General features: G+C 34.1%; 1 pseudogene; it reads left to right on the forward strand.

Annotated features, from left to right (window-relative positions):
* Positions 1–4,036: 4,036 nt before the first annotated feature.
* LOC149119291 (vomeronasal type-1 receptor 90-like) lies at positions 4,037–4,938 on the forward strand (annotated as a pseudogene).
* Positions 4,939–13,485: the final 8,547 nt, after the last annotated feature.

The following is a 13,485-nucleotide window of genomic DNA, read 5'->3' on the forward strand; positions in this document are numbered from 1 at the left end:
GATAAACTTTGTGAATTGTGTAAGGCCATACAAAATAGGTTTGCAAAATTATATTTGTGATTTATGATGCACTTGAATTGGATTTGTACTTGATTTCCTCATTATATTTCTCAGTTTAACTTACGATTTTTATCTCAATTAAATTTGATCTAGTAAGGCACTTGATGTAGTACCTTGAATATAGTGTACTATATTCTAGTGCTAATATCTAGTACTCTTGGAAGAAAGGGAGGATGTAATCATGATATTGTTGTGAATATAGTGGAATAAAATGACAGGGATTCTCCATTTGTGGCTGTACAGGTATTGACCCTTCAAGAAATCTGACTGACAAAATGCCTCTATTGATATGTTCAAAAATTGCAGTGTTAGGTCTTAAAGTCTTTATTTTAAAACTTTGCATTCATGCCTTCTGGGGGATAATATTCAGGTGTCCTGGCACCACCTGGCCCTGATCAGGGAACTGGGAGCCCAGGATGTATTTGTCATTTTTTTTCTAAATTCACCTTTTGACAGGGTTGCAATGGCTATCACCTTCTTAGAAGAGTGATGCACTAGGAAGCATGTTATTAGCTCTAAAAACCGTAGATTTATCCCTTCCTGGTGTCTATTTGACTCTGGTAGTTTAATAAACACAATTTTAGGGAGCAATTTTAGGTGTATCCAAATCCACAGCATAAGATTCTTATTATATTTTCCTGCTAAAGTTTCTGTCTTCTACTTCTGTGGTGACACTATAAAACCATGCTTTTTCTCAGGGTCCTGGGAGTTCCATGTGTCAGATTATGACTGTGCTTCTCATCAACACTGTGCTTTCACATGAATTTGCTTTAAATTCAGTTTCCAAAGAATGGGTGACACATTGCAGTCACTCATTGAAATTGGATGCTTTCCCTATTTATTCTTCTGGGATTGGGGGATTTTATAAAAATTCCTTTTATTGAGCTAATCATGGTGGAGAAGATGTTTATCCACCTGAATCTGCCAACTGAATTATTTCCATCATTGAATCTATCAATCTGCTTCCGCATATCAATTCATCTAAAATGCTCATAATCATTTTAATGTTGTCAATGATGGCATAGTTCTTTAAATGCTGATCAATAAGTATGGTAAAACTTATAATGGAAATAACATGGGAGATTAACATAATAACAACATAGTATATTCTGTCATATATTCTCATTTTCCTAAATCTACATAAAATGCAAACATCATTGTGCATTCATTCATAAAACAATACTCTATTTTAGCACTAATATACCAATTCACTAACAGTTGATACTACAAAAGAGGTGACAAAAGAGGCTTTATCAAAATTATTTTTCTTGAGGAAACCATTTAGTGCAGTGAGTTAAGCTGCCACGTGGGACACCTACATCCCAATTCAGAGTGTTGCTTCAAGTCCTGGTTACCGCATGCTTTTGACGCATCTTCCTCCTGCTGCTAAAGCACCTAGAAAACAGCAGATGATGGCCCAGCTCAAGCACGAGGATCTTTGATGTACATATGGGAGAATGAAGCAGAGCTCTTCAGCAGTGCCTTTGAACAGGCCTGGCCCCAGCTTTTGAGGGCGTCTAGGGGATGAACCAATGAGTGCAAGATATTTCACTCTATGTATACATGCCTGCCTTTCCACCTTTTGAGTAATAATTTTTAACACCATACTTTGTGTATCAAGTAGCCCTTGAGTTTGTGCAGATGGCTTCTCCCTGTCATTACACTGCTTCTATTTCATGTCCATGTCTAATCTAAGCCCAGGGATTTCATCATCAGTCTTTTTACTCTTGGTCCATTTAACTGTGATATTTCCCTCACCATGATACAAGATCACATAAACACTTTGGAGATTAACATGAAAGCCAGAATAAAGAGGGTGAATGTTGTCCACACTTTCTGTCTCCTGAGAGTGCTCAGAGGCTGCACCATCAGCCCAGAAACCCCAGATTGTCACATCTTACAGTGAGAACTGAGCTGTACATTCAGAATTTTAAGTATTTACTTTGTTAAAAAAGGACTCGATTCTCCTTTACACTCTGTCCAAATTATAGGTGACCATGCTCAAGCTTTCTTATGTTCCATTTCTGCCATGTCAGCAGATATTATTGCACATTTAGTGATGCTTCCATGATGGGATTCTCAGATGACTCACATAAAATCACAGGATACAAAATTAACATTAAAATTAAAATAAGCAATAAATTACATACTGTGGTCCATGTATATGTTGTCTACAACTATCAATTGTTAAATTCTAAAAATTAAGGCAAAGATTCAAAAAATTATGTAAATGATAGCACTTCAACTATTATACTCATTTTTCTCTCTCCAACTCTACATTATCAAGAGACTCAATGGAAAAACATCAATTCATGATCAGTAAGATCAAGTCTGTTTCAGTGCATGGTGGGCATTTATAGAAAGAGGGACACGGGTTAGGGAGAATCAGCTAATTATTCCTGTTGTGAGAGAAGAAAATATTGAAATTCTTACCTACTCTTTTTCATGTAATTATATTTTACCTCCTTTGCTGAATGTCTCATAATGTACGGAGTATCCAAAAGTGAATATATGCATGTATACCAAAAGTATTCCAGAAATATTATTTCATGCTTAAATATATTATTGAAATTGAATTGGTTTAGATCCTCTAAATGTCAGACAGCATAAATAATATCCATATTTTGTAACATCAAAGAGGAAGAAGCGACTTAAATAATTCATACAGTGAAGGATAATGATCTACAAAGACAAGAGAAAATTCACCACATATTAGTGTCAGAACAAAAATAAATATTAAGACAATATACAGAAACTGCCTTCAATAAACAAAGGTAAATTTAGATTAATTTCTGAAGTAAGATCTAGAGATTACGTATCAAAGTAGCTTCATAGATGCACACTCCAGAAAGGAAAAAAAAATGATTTTCTGCATTAAATTAAGAAAGCACAAGATGAAGAAATTTCAATACATGCAGAATATCATCAGTGTAAAAGTAAAAAAAAATTAGATATAATCTGACATTACAAGTTCTGCATATTTAAATTAGAATTAAGTTAATTAAATTAATATTCTAGTCAGTGTAATCCTGGTGCTTTCCCTGGCTACAGGAAATGCTAAGAGTAGATATACATGTTTTTGGGCAATCAGTTATTCAGTTTCAATACACAAGTGTGTTTTCATTTTACTATAGTAAGTCTTTGAAGAAAGTTAGGCCACTATTCAATCAACTATGCAATTTTTCATTTGTTAACTCCTGCAAGTCATGTGGTTCTGGAGTTTTCCACTTCAGACATTCATTCCTGAATATGAGTCATTTTTGCATTATGTGTGTGTGTGTGTGTGTAAAGAGAGTACTTCAAGGAGTTTAAAGAAAAATTAAATTTAAGATAATTTTATTTTGCAAAATTTTTGAAACCCCCAAATAGAGCAATCTTCAAAGGGGTCAGAAAATGGATATAATGAAAAAACTTAATTTGTTGTAGAGAGTAGTGCAAAAGTCTAATGTGCTGTACATTGTGATTTAATGCTATAACTAGCACTCAAACAGTATTTTTCACTTTGTGTTTCTATGTGGGTGCAAACTGTTGAAATCTTTACTGAATATATGCTAAGCTGATCTTCTGTATATAAAGAGAATTGAAAATGAACCTTGATGTGAATGCAAGGGGAGAGGGAGCGGGAAAGGGGAGGGTTGCGGGTGGGAGGGAAGTTATGGGGGGGAAGCCATTATAATCCATAAGCTGTACTTTGGAAATTTATATTCATTAAATAAAAGTTAAAAAAAATCTTCATCCTAAATTTATATCTATGAAATGTAGGAAGTTTGTATACCTTAAGTCATAAATGGAAAAAAGAATCTTTGCAATATCAGGGTTCCTTAAAAATAAGTGTGTACAATATAAATAATTACTTGTAGTAATTTTCATGACAAAAAGAAAGGCCACTGGTGATGTGAGATCTGTTTATTTGTTTGTTTCACAGGTATCCAAAAAGGCTTCTTGTATGCTTTTAATATGAACAAAATTTCCACTTATGTTGTCATTAAAAATTATGTATTTTTTCCAAGCTGCCATTTGAATCTTAGCCAATGTCTTTATCTTTCTCTTCAATATCTTCACAATCCACCAAGATCTTAGGCCTATGCCCACTAATGTGACCATCTCTCACCTGGCTTTTTCCACATAATGATGCTACTCACTACACTGTATATTTTATTTCCAGACATGTTCAAGTCGCTAAATTTGCCAAGTGACTTAAAATGTAAGGCTTTGTTCTATTTGAGTAGAGTGATGAGGGGGTCTCTCTGTCTGTACCACCTGCCACCTTAGCATCATCCAGGTCATCACCATCAGCCCCAGCACCTTCTCTTTGTCAAGATTTAAACACAAGCTCACAAATTATATTATCCATTCTTTCTTCTGTTTTTGGTCCTTCAACCTGTTGTCCAATGATCATCTACAGTGCAGCTCTATCTAACATAACCAATCTATTCCATATCAGTAAGTACTGCTGAATTTCTTCAATGAACTCCATCATCATGGAAATATATTTCACACTTGCATTGTCCCAGAAAATCTTTGTAGAAATCATGCTTTTCTCCAGTGCTTATATGGTGATCTTCTTATCTAGCCATCAAAAGAGGTCTGAGTACCTTCAAAGCATGAGGGATTTCCCAAGGACCTCCCCAGCAAAAAGAGCCACCCATACTGTCCTGCTGTTGGTGAGTTTCTTTGTGATCATGTATACTGTGTGGATATCATAATGCCATCCTTCTCAACCATATTGTGGAAATATGATCCAGTTGTTCTGCATGCCCAGAAACTTGTGGGAAATATCTATGCCACTGTTAGTCCTTGGTGCTTATTAGGGCTAATAAATGAATAGTTGGAATTCTTCAAAACGTGAGTGATATGACATCAATTTTAACATGCTGATAAAACACACCTGAAAACATAAATTCTATCAAGTACAATATTTTAAAGTCCAGAATTTTAATTCTAATTTAAACATGCAAAATTTGTATTTTTAACTTTGTATCTAAATATTTTAAAGATGTATATATTTATTGGAAAGGCAGAGCTACAAAGAGACAGAGACAAAGACATAGAGAGAGGTCTTCCATCTGCCGGTTCAATCCCCAGATGGCAGCAAAGGCCTGAGCTGGGGCAATCCAAAGCTGGAGCCAGGAGCTTTTTCAATGTCTCCCACAGGAGTGTAGGGGCCCAAGGACTTGGGTCATCTTCTACTGCTTTCTTATGTCATACCAGAGAGCTGGATCAGAAGTGGAGCAGTCAGGAATTGAACTAGCACACATATGAAATGCTGGTACTGCAGGTAACAGCTTTACCTGCTATGCCACATCACCAGCCTCTAAATGTTTTTTTCTCTTGGACACTGCCTCTGTTAGTTCAATGTTCTGCATGTATTGAAGTTTATTCATCTTGTTCTTTCTTAATTTCATGCAAGAGAACATTTGCATTTCTTTTTGTGGTGTGCTCTATGAAACTACGTTTGGTACCTAATCCCTAGATCTACTTAGAAATTAATCTAAGTTTACCTTTGTTTGTTGAAGGCAGTTACTCTATGATGTCTTAATATTTATATCTGTTCTGACACTATATTAAAGGTGTGGACCTTGCTCTTGTATTTGTATATCATCACCCTTATTTTATCACTTATTTAAGTCTTTTTTTTCCTCTATGATGTCACAAAGTATAGATATTACTGAAGTATTTTTTGTTAAATTTTCACTTTTGACCCACTAAACTTCTGAATCACAGGTTTGTATCTTGTGATCAATTTTGGAAATTTATGCCATAAAAATTCTAATAATACTGTCCTTTATTTCTTTTCCTTAGTCCAGAGAAACAGCTAGTAGTTTAATTCTTTCTCAGTCTAAGCTTTTTATATGTAGGTTTATATTTTAAACTCCATTCATTTACTCTTTAGTGTGTTTGAATGTACTCACTGTGCTTAATAATATAGTTCAATAGTCTTCAGCTCAGCTCATGTTTAACATGGTTCACATTAAGTAGATTCACTACCTATTCAGTTATGTACTTGCTGTTTCCAAAATATACCTTTTTATGCATATAGTATCCTGTTTTCATTTTCATTTTATTTTTATTTTTCTACAGCCATTGTATTCACTTACAGTGTAACAATACGATCCCTATGTCTGAAGCTTATGTGATGTGGAATTTTATTTTGGTTATCTCTTGTGTAAAAAATAATATAAAAATTGATTCTCATATAAGTGAAAATTCACTTTGAAGTGTTTGCAGTTAGTTATTTTTAAGTCCTTTTGCCCCCTCCAAACTGAGCAACCCAAATAGATTAGTCATTTTTTTAAATAGGTCTTACATGAAATGAGAACTTGTTTCTTTAATTTCTTCTCTAGACCATTTTCTTGGTTTAATTTTGTAGTTTTGGAGTCTTCGAATTTTCCTTCCATATTATTGGGAATTTTAGGGAATCTAATAACATTTCAGGATTTTGACTTTCTGTATTATAAATTATTAGAATATATAACAAATTTTCCAAAAATCACAGTTATCACTATTATACAAAGTAACATTTTAGATAGATTTCTTGTACTAAACAATCATATTTCATGAGAAATCCTTTTCTTATTTTTGTTTGGAACATATTCCTCATATTCTTGCTCAATGTACTAGAGCATCATGATAATATGTAGAAAACCATTATTTTAATATCATACAAATATTTTCATGTTTTTTTTACAAACTTATGAAATATTGCATTTCTTTGCCATTAATAGTCCCTATATACAAGTTCAGAATTACAGTTTTATGATAGCATTAAATGACTATTTGTAAGAATATTTATCTGATTCAGGATTATTCACTCCTCTTCATTAGCACTCCCATGAATCTAAAAAAATCATTTTAAAATTTCTGTCTAAATTGTGGGCTATCTTAAATGATCTTAATGAAATGAACATGTAGGTATCTATCACTTGATGTTATTACACTTCACTTGATAATTTCTATTGTCATTACAATGCCCCAAAAATATAATCTGCTGGATTTCTGCTGTGAAGGATGCAATGACAATTTTATACCTAAAATTTATACCTACTTAAGCACTTAACTATGGTTTCTGAACTGGAAATATTATCCTTTGTTTCCTGGTCAAAATGTTCCCATTTATTTCTATGCTTAATTAAAAAACTTTTACATAAATTACTGAACTATATATGTGTTCATGTACTTCATTCTTTGTTGTTTACATATTGATATTGATTGCTTTTAATGAATCAATGAAAACTGAAGAATCCTCTGTTGATTTCTCTCTGTTAATATAATGGAAAATGTATATATTTTTCCTATTTAAAGGATTTTTGTGTTACGAATTTGGAGCTTTTAACTATTAAGCTCATAAATACCTAATGGTTTATAATATTTCCTAACATTGTCTATAGTGATTAACACTTTAGATTCATCAAATTATTTTTGTTCATAGCATCTTCAAACAAAACTTTATTTTATATTCATTCTTATTATATATACTACTATGTATATATATTTAACATTTAGTTCAATATATTTATTTAACATATATTTATATATGCAGTCCATCATAATTAATTATCGATAAAAAAACTGCCATATAGTTAATCTGACCTGTTTTATAAATTTCAAAGACAAAAGGGAGTATCACCAGCTTCCTTTAGATTAAGTAATCTATCTGTATCACACACTAAGTGTGACTATGCAGTACTAAAGTTATATTCATTTTGCTTCTTACATCCTACAAGAGAAGAAAATTTGAGTCCTTCATTCTTTGAGCTAAAATTTTCTCCCATATTAAAATTCCAATTGTTTTCCATGCCAAGTACCCATAAAACCTATTTATATGGATTACTACAAAAATTTTATTAAGAGGTAGATACTATTAGTGGAAACTCATGAAACTGATTACGTAACTTGACTTGCAAAATCATCTTGAAAAGATTTGTGGAAATGCATATGATAAAAAAATGAAAATCAACCTAGTTTTTCATCAAAATACACTCTCTTTTATTTCCAATGTCACAAATTTTTCAATCACTTTTGTATAAAAAGAAGTAAACTCTGAAGTCATTAAAAAGTAAAATAAAATATTTATTTAAAAATCCTCCCATGTACAAAAGCCCATGGTTCCATTGCTAAATATGTGTCTATTAATAGAGATGTAACAATACAAAGTCTTAACATTGTATTCTCTTCAACATGGCTTTATAAATATTGTTTTGTGCATCTGCCTTTAAATCACATAGAAAAAATAACCACCAAAAGGAATGAGTAATGGTTGTTATAGTTGTCTATTTTGTTATCAAAATCTGTGATTTTATTAATTCATATCAGTTTTAGTTACTGCATTGTGCCCTTCATTTCAGCCTGACAAACTCACTTGCTCACTATGGTAGAATTGTTCTATTAACACAACCACTTCAATTTTATCTCACCATGTTTTAATTTTGCATGATATAGAACTCATATCTGACAGTTGTAGTCATTTTCCTTCCAGTGATTTAAATGTGCCTTCCCACTTATCTCTGACTGCCATTTTTGTCAGAGGAAATCAGCTGTTAGTCACTTTAAAGATCATTTTGTATCAAAAATCATTTGCCTCTTATTCCTTTTGAGATTATTTGCTCATATTTTGTCAGTAATTTGTAAAGGAATATATCTCAGTGTACTTTTGCAGCCCATCCTCTTGAGTTCACTCTAGATCTCACATCTGTGAATCAATGTATTTTGTCATATTTGGATATTTCAGCAATAATTTACCAAATATTCTGTATCCCTGTCCTCACTCCTAGTGGGCATCCCATGACGGCAATTTTAGGACAATCAATGATGTGCTACAAATGTCTTGGGATCCATTTACTTTTTTCATTTATGTGTCTTCTACTCAGAAGACATAGCTTCATTTGTCTTCTAGTTTACTGATTCATGTGCCTCTTCAAGCCTGTTACTGAACTTGTTATGTGATTTTTGGTTCAGCTATTTCTTAATCTCCTCAATTTCCTTTTGCCTCCTTCATGATTTTATGTTTTAAGAATATTTTTATTAATTTATTTTATAACTTTTTATTAAGAAGTAACAATTGTTCAGGTTTGTGGGGCAAAGTATAAAATCCCACAGTATTAACTAGGTAGCTTTTCTTATCAATTTTTTGTGTTTGGAGCCTTCCAGCCTTCTCTCTTTGTAACCCAGCCATCCCACCTGTGGGTTTATATGCAATGACATATAGAAGAGATCCCTGCAGTCCCACATTCACTGCAGAATTATCTTTTTGCTCACATTCCTTGCTGTATATCTTACCTATGTTTTCCTTAATTCCTTGTCAATGTTTCCTTTAAGCCCCTGGGCATTTGTAGGGCATTTACTCAATGCTAAATAATTACAATTCATTGATTTTTGTAGAATGTCGAGCAGTTGGGGCTTGTCTGATATATTTTTGGCAAGAATACCACAGAACTTGTATATCCTCAGTATAGAATGTTAGGGGACCAGGTATCCAAATCTCACATTACTGGTTGACTCTGAGCAATTGGTTCAGGTGGTGTCTGCCAGGTTTCCCTAAAGTTACTATTTCCCCCCACTGTAATTAGTGAGTATCTTGTGGTGAGAAACTTTGATAGACAAAAAATCTATTTCTTTTCATCATAATTTTATCCATTAATTTATAGAATCCACAGATGATTCTTACTTACACATAAATATTATGGCCTGTGGTATTAACCAGTTAGTGATTTTCTATTTCCATAATTCCTTCTATATTTATTCATTGAAATTTTACTATAAGGAAAACATATTCCTACCCCCTCATTTATTTACTTGTTCAATTATTCATTTATGTATGCATGGGCTCATGGACACCTATGAGTTAATAATCTGTTACTACCATTTTTCAATATGTTGCCCATATTGTCCCAAAGTTGGCTTCTTATGAGGTTTTGACATACTTAAATAATTTTTCAAGCAGTTGCTTACTTTATGATCTTTAAAATCTTTTTATTTTAAAGATACCATATGGGACACCTGTATCCCTTATCAGAGTGCCTGGGTTCTAGTCCCAACTCTGCTCCCGAGTCTAGCTTCCTGCTAATTCATAACCTTGGTGCAAGAGGTACTGGCTCAAGTTGTTGAGTCCCTGCCACCCACATGGGGGACCTGGATTGAGATCCTAGATCTTGATTTCAGTCAGCCATCCCTGCCATTGCAGGCTTTTGAGGAAGTGAATCTGTGAATGAGAACTTATCTCTGTCATCTCTGCCTACCAAATAGATAATCTTTTAAAAGTTCATGAAAAGTTCCTATTAAGAAGAAACTATGTGTGTATTTTTCCATGATTTTTTTTGGAATATGTGTATCCTCACATATTATTTCACAGGTCTGTCCACTAGAGGGTCCAGGACCAATGTCACCTGCTAGCAAGGGCATATCTAGTACCCTGGGCTTGTCAGTACTCTCCTCCCATGGAAGGGATCAGAGCTCTTTGGAGAAATGGCAGGGCTGTGGCAGGGAGGTGCGAGATGAGTTTGGAGCATGTTGAACCAGAGCCTATATGGGATGCCAGCCCTGCAGGCAGCAGCTTTGCCCGCTACCCCACAGCACCAGCCCCCTAAGTGGTATCTTAACTGCTATGCTTAACCATTGTGTCCACCATACTATTATTGGCCACATTTTACAAATTAGGACAAAGTTATAATTTTGGGAAATAAATTCATATGTCCTACTGTATAGTAAGGTGCAAGGATGATGGACTATATATTTCAAAAGAGCTATCAGAGGGTCTGGCACTGTGACATACATGGGAAAAGCCGCTGCCTGCAATTTCAGCATCCCATATGGGTGTCAGTCGGAGACCCAGCTGCTCCCCTTCTGATCCAGCTCTCTGCTATGGCCTGAGAAAGCAGTGGAAGATGGCCCAAGTGCTTGGGCCCATGCACCCACATGGGAGACTTAAAGGAAGCTTCTGGCTCCTGGCCTCATATCAGCACAGCTCCAGTTATTGTGGCCATTTGGGGAGTGAACCAGTAGATAGCAAAACCTCTCTCTCTCTTTCTCTCTCTCTCTTCCTCTGCCTTTCAAAGAAATAAATAATTTTTTTTAAAAAAAGCTATCAGAAAGAAATGATAATGGTTTGAAGAGAGGGACATGCATTCTGTGATTTGAAGATGACTATATATGTGTGTGTGTGTGTGTGTGTGTGTGTGTGTGTGTGTGTATATACATCAAACATCACATAGTTCTTTATAAATATGTATCATGTTCATGTGTAAATTTAAAGAATACAAATTCGGTAAATGAGGCACAAAGAAGGTAAGCAATTATTCCAAAAATCAGAGTGCACATGTAGTGGAAGGGGGAAATCAAAATACAGACAGCCATACTGCAATTCCTAAGGAGTGGAGGTAACTTCTTCACATACACATGTCAGCAGAAAGCCACCAGCCTGAGAGTCCAGTATGGACCTTGTCTTGGGAATAAACAGCAGTCCTAGTAATAGCCACAAAGGAAGCATCATGTATGCATTGCCTGCCTGGGCATTAGGTAGCCACTGGAGCTCCCAAAGTCCTGTGAGGGAGACATTACTGCCCTCAGATTAGACATCAGGGAATCAAAGATCAAGGAGGCTAAGTGATGTGTCCAAGACAAAATAGCTAAGCCACAGAGCCAATAGTTGACCTCACACGTATCTGGATATAAAGTCCATGCTTATACTACATATCCATGTTTCCTAAAATGTATTTTCTTTGGAATATAACTTAGCTTTTTATCACTTTAATAGTTACATGTTTATTTTAATTATGTTAGAAATAAATCTAAGCATACTTCAAACTCTTTTCAGATATAATACTGCATACAGTGATGGTGTTTTGTAAAATAAATTTAGATAAAAAGTATGAAGTATATAATAATAGAAGTAGAAAAAATTAATAAACAGCCCATGAATGTTTGAGGATTAGGAGATGTAATACTCTAGGATTGTGCAGATTCCTTCTCAAGCATGCCCAGGAAATTAGAGTCACCTATGGCTGCAGAAAAATACAACAGAATAAGGATGTTGGACCTAGATGGGTTTTAACTCTACATATGTCATTATTACCTTTATAACTTAGGATATTTCATAAGATCTCTCTGGGCTTCCATTTCTGAAATAAAGTAGAGAGAAACAGAGCAATTTAATTAAGACAGCTCTTTTGAAAGCAATTTGATAATAGTTTCAAGAAACACAAAACTGTACCCCTTTTTATTTATTTACTTTTATTTATTTATTTTTGTTTATTTGAAAGGCAGACTGTGAGAGAGAAATAGAGAGAGATCATCCATCTGCTGTTTCACTTCCCAAATGGCCATAAAAACCAGAGCTGATCCAGGATGAAGCCAGAAGACCTGAGTTTCATCCACTGCTTTCCCAGGCACATTAGCAGGAAACTGGATTGTAAGTGGAGCAGCTCAGACTAAAACTGGCACCCATGTGGAATTCTGATATCCGAGGTGGCTGCTTAGCCCACTATACCACAATGCTGGCCCCACAAAACTGTTCTTTGATTGGTAATTCTACTTTGGGAGCTCTCTCCCAAGAAAATGGAAAACATTTATTTATAAGAACAGAGATATTCATTAATATTGTGCCTCAAAATAAAACAATCTAAATGTTCAAAGGAGAACATAAAGAAGATGGAACACATATACTTGGAAGGAGTGTTATGCAATCACTAAAAATGCTAAATGCTATGGAGGTGGGCATTTGGTGCAGCAGTTAAGTCACCACTAGATACCTGCATCCCAAATTGGAGTGTCAGCTCGAGTCTCAACTCCTCTACTTCTAATATAACTTCCTGCTAATGTACTCCCAAAGAAGAAGCAGATGATACCTTAAATACTTGAGTCCCTGACACCTAGATAGTAGATGGTGATTGAGTTTTGGGTTGCTCTTTTTTGCTGGGCTCAGCCCTGGCTATTGCAAGCATTTGGGGAAGGAACAAGCAGATGGAGGATCTATCTCTATATCTCTCTTTCAAAAAAATGAAAATAAATTAAGAAACTAAAAATTTTTAATTCTATGAAATGACAGCAACATACTCATGAAGTGGGGAAATAAAAGAGATCTGTTCATGGGCCAGCTCTGGAAATAATTATTCTTACCAACTATTGGTATTTTGGCATATTTGTTACCTGCATGTTTTTCTTTATATGGTGATTACTAAATATAAAATATATATAGCTATATACTAATATACTAAATATAATTATATGCTATAATAATATATAGTATATTACTATACATAGTATAGTAATATGTAATATATAATACGTAGTATATAATATGTAATATATATAACTATATACTAATATACTATATAACTATATAGTATATTACTATACATAGTATATTAGCAATATAGAGTATATTAGTTATATATATTACTATATATATTAGATTATATATAGCTTACTGTA

The sequence above is a fragment of the Oryctolagus cuniculus genome, chromosome Y (genome assembly GCF_051225735.1).
Source record: "Oryctolagus cuniculus isolate XC-2025 breed Fujian yellow rabbit chromosome Y, ASM5122573v1, whole genome shotgun sequence".
Lineage (NCBI taxonomy): Eukaryota > Metazoa > Chordata > Mammalia > Lagomorpha > Leporidae > Oryctolagus > Oryctolagus cuniculus.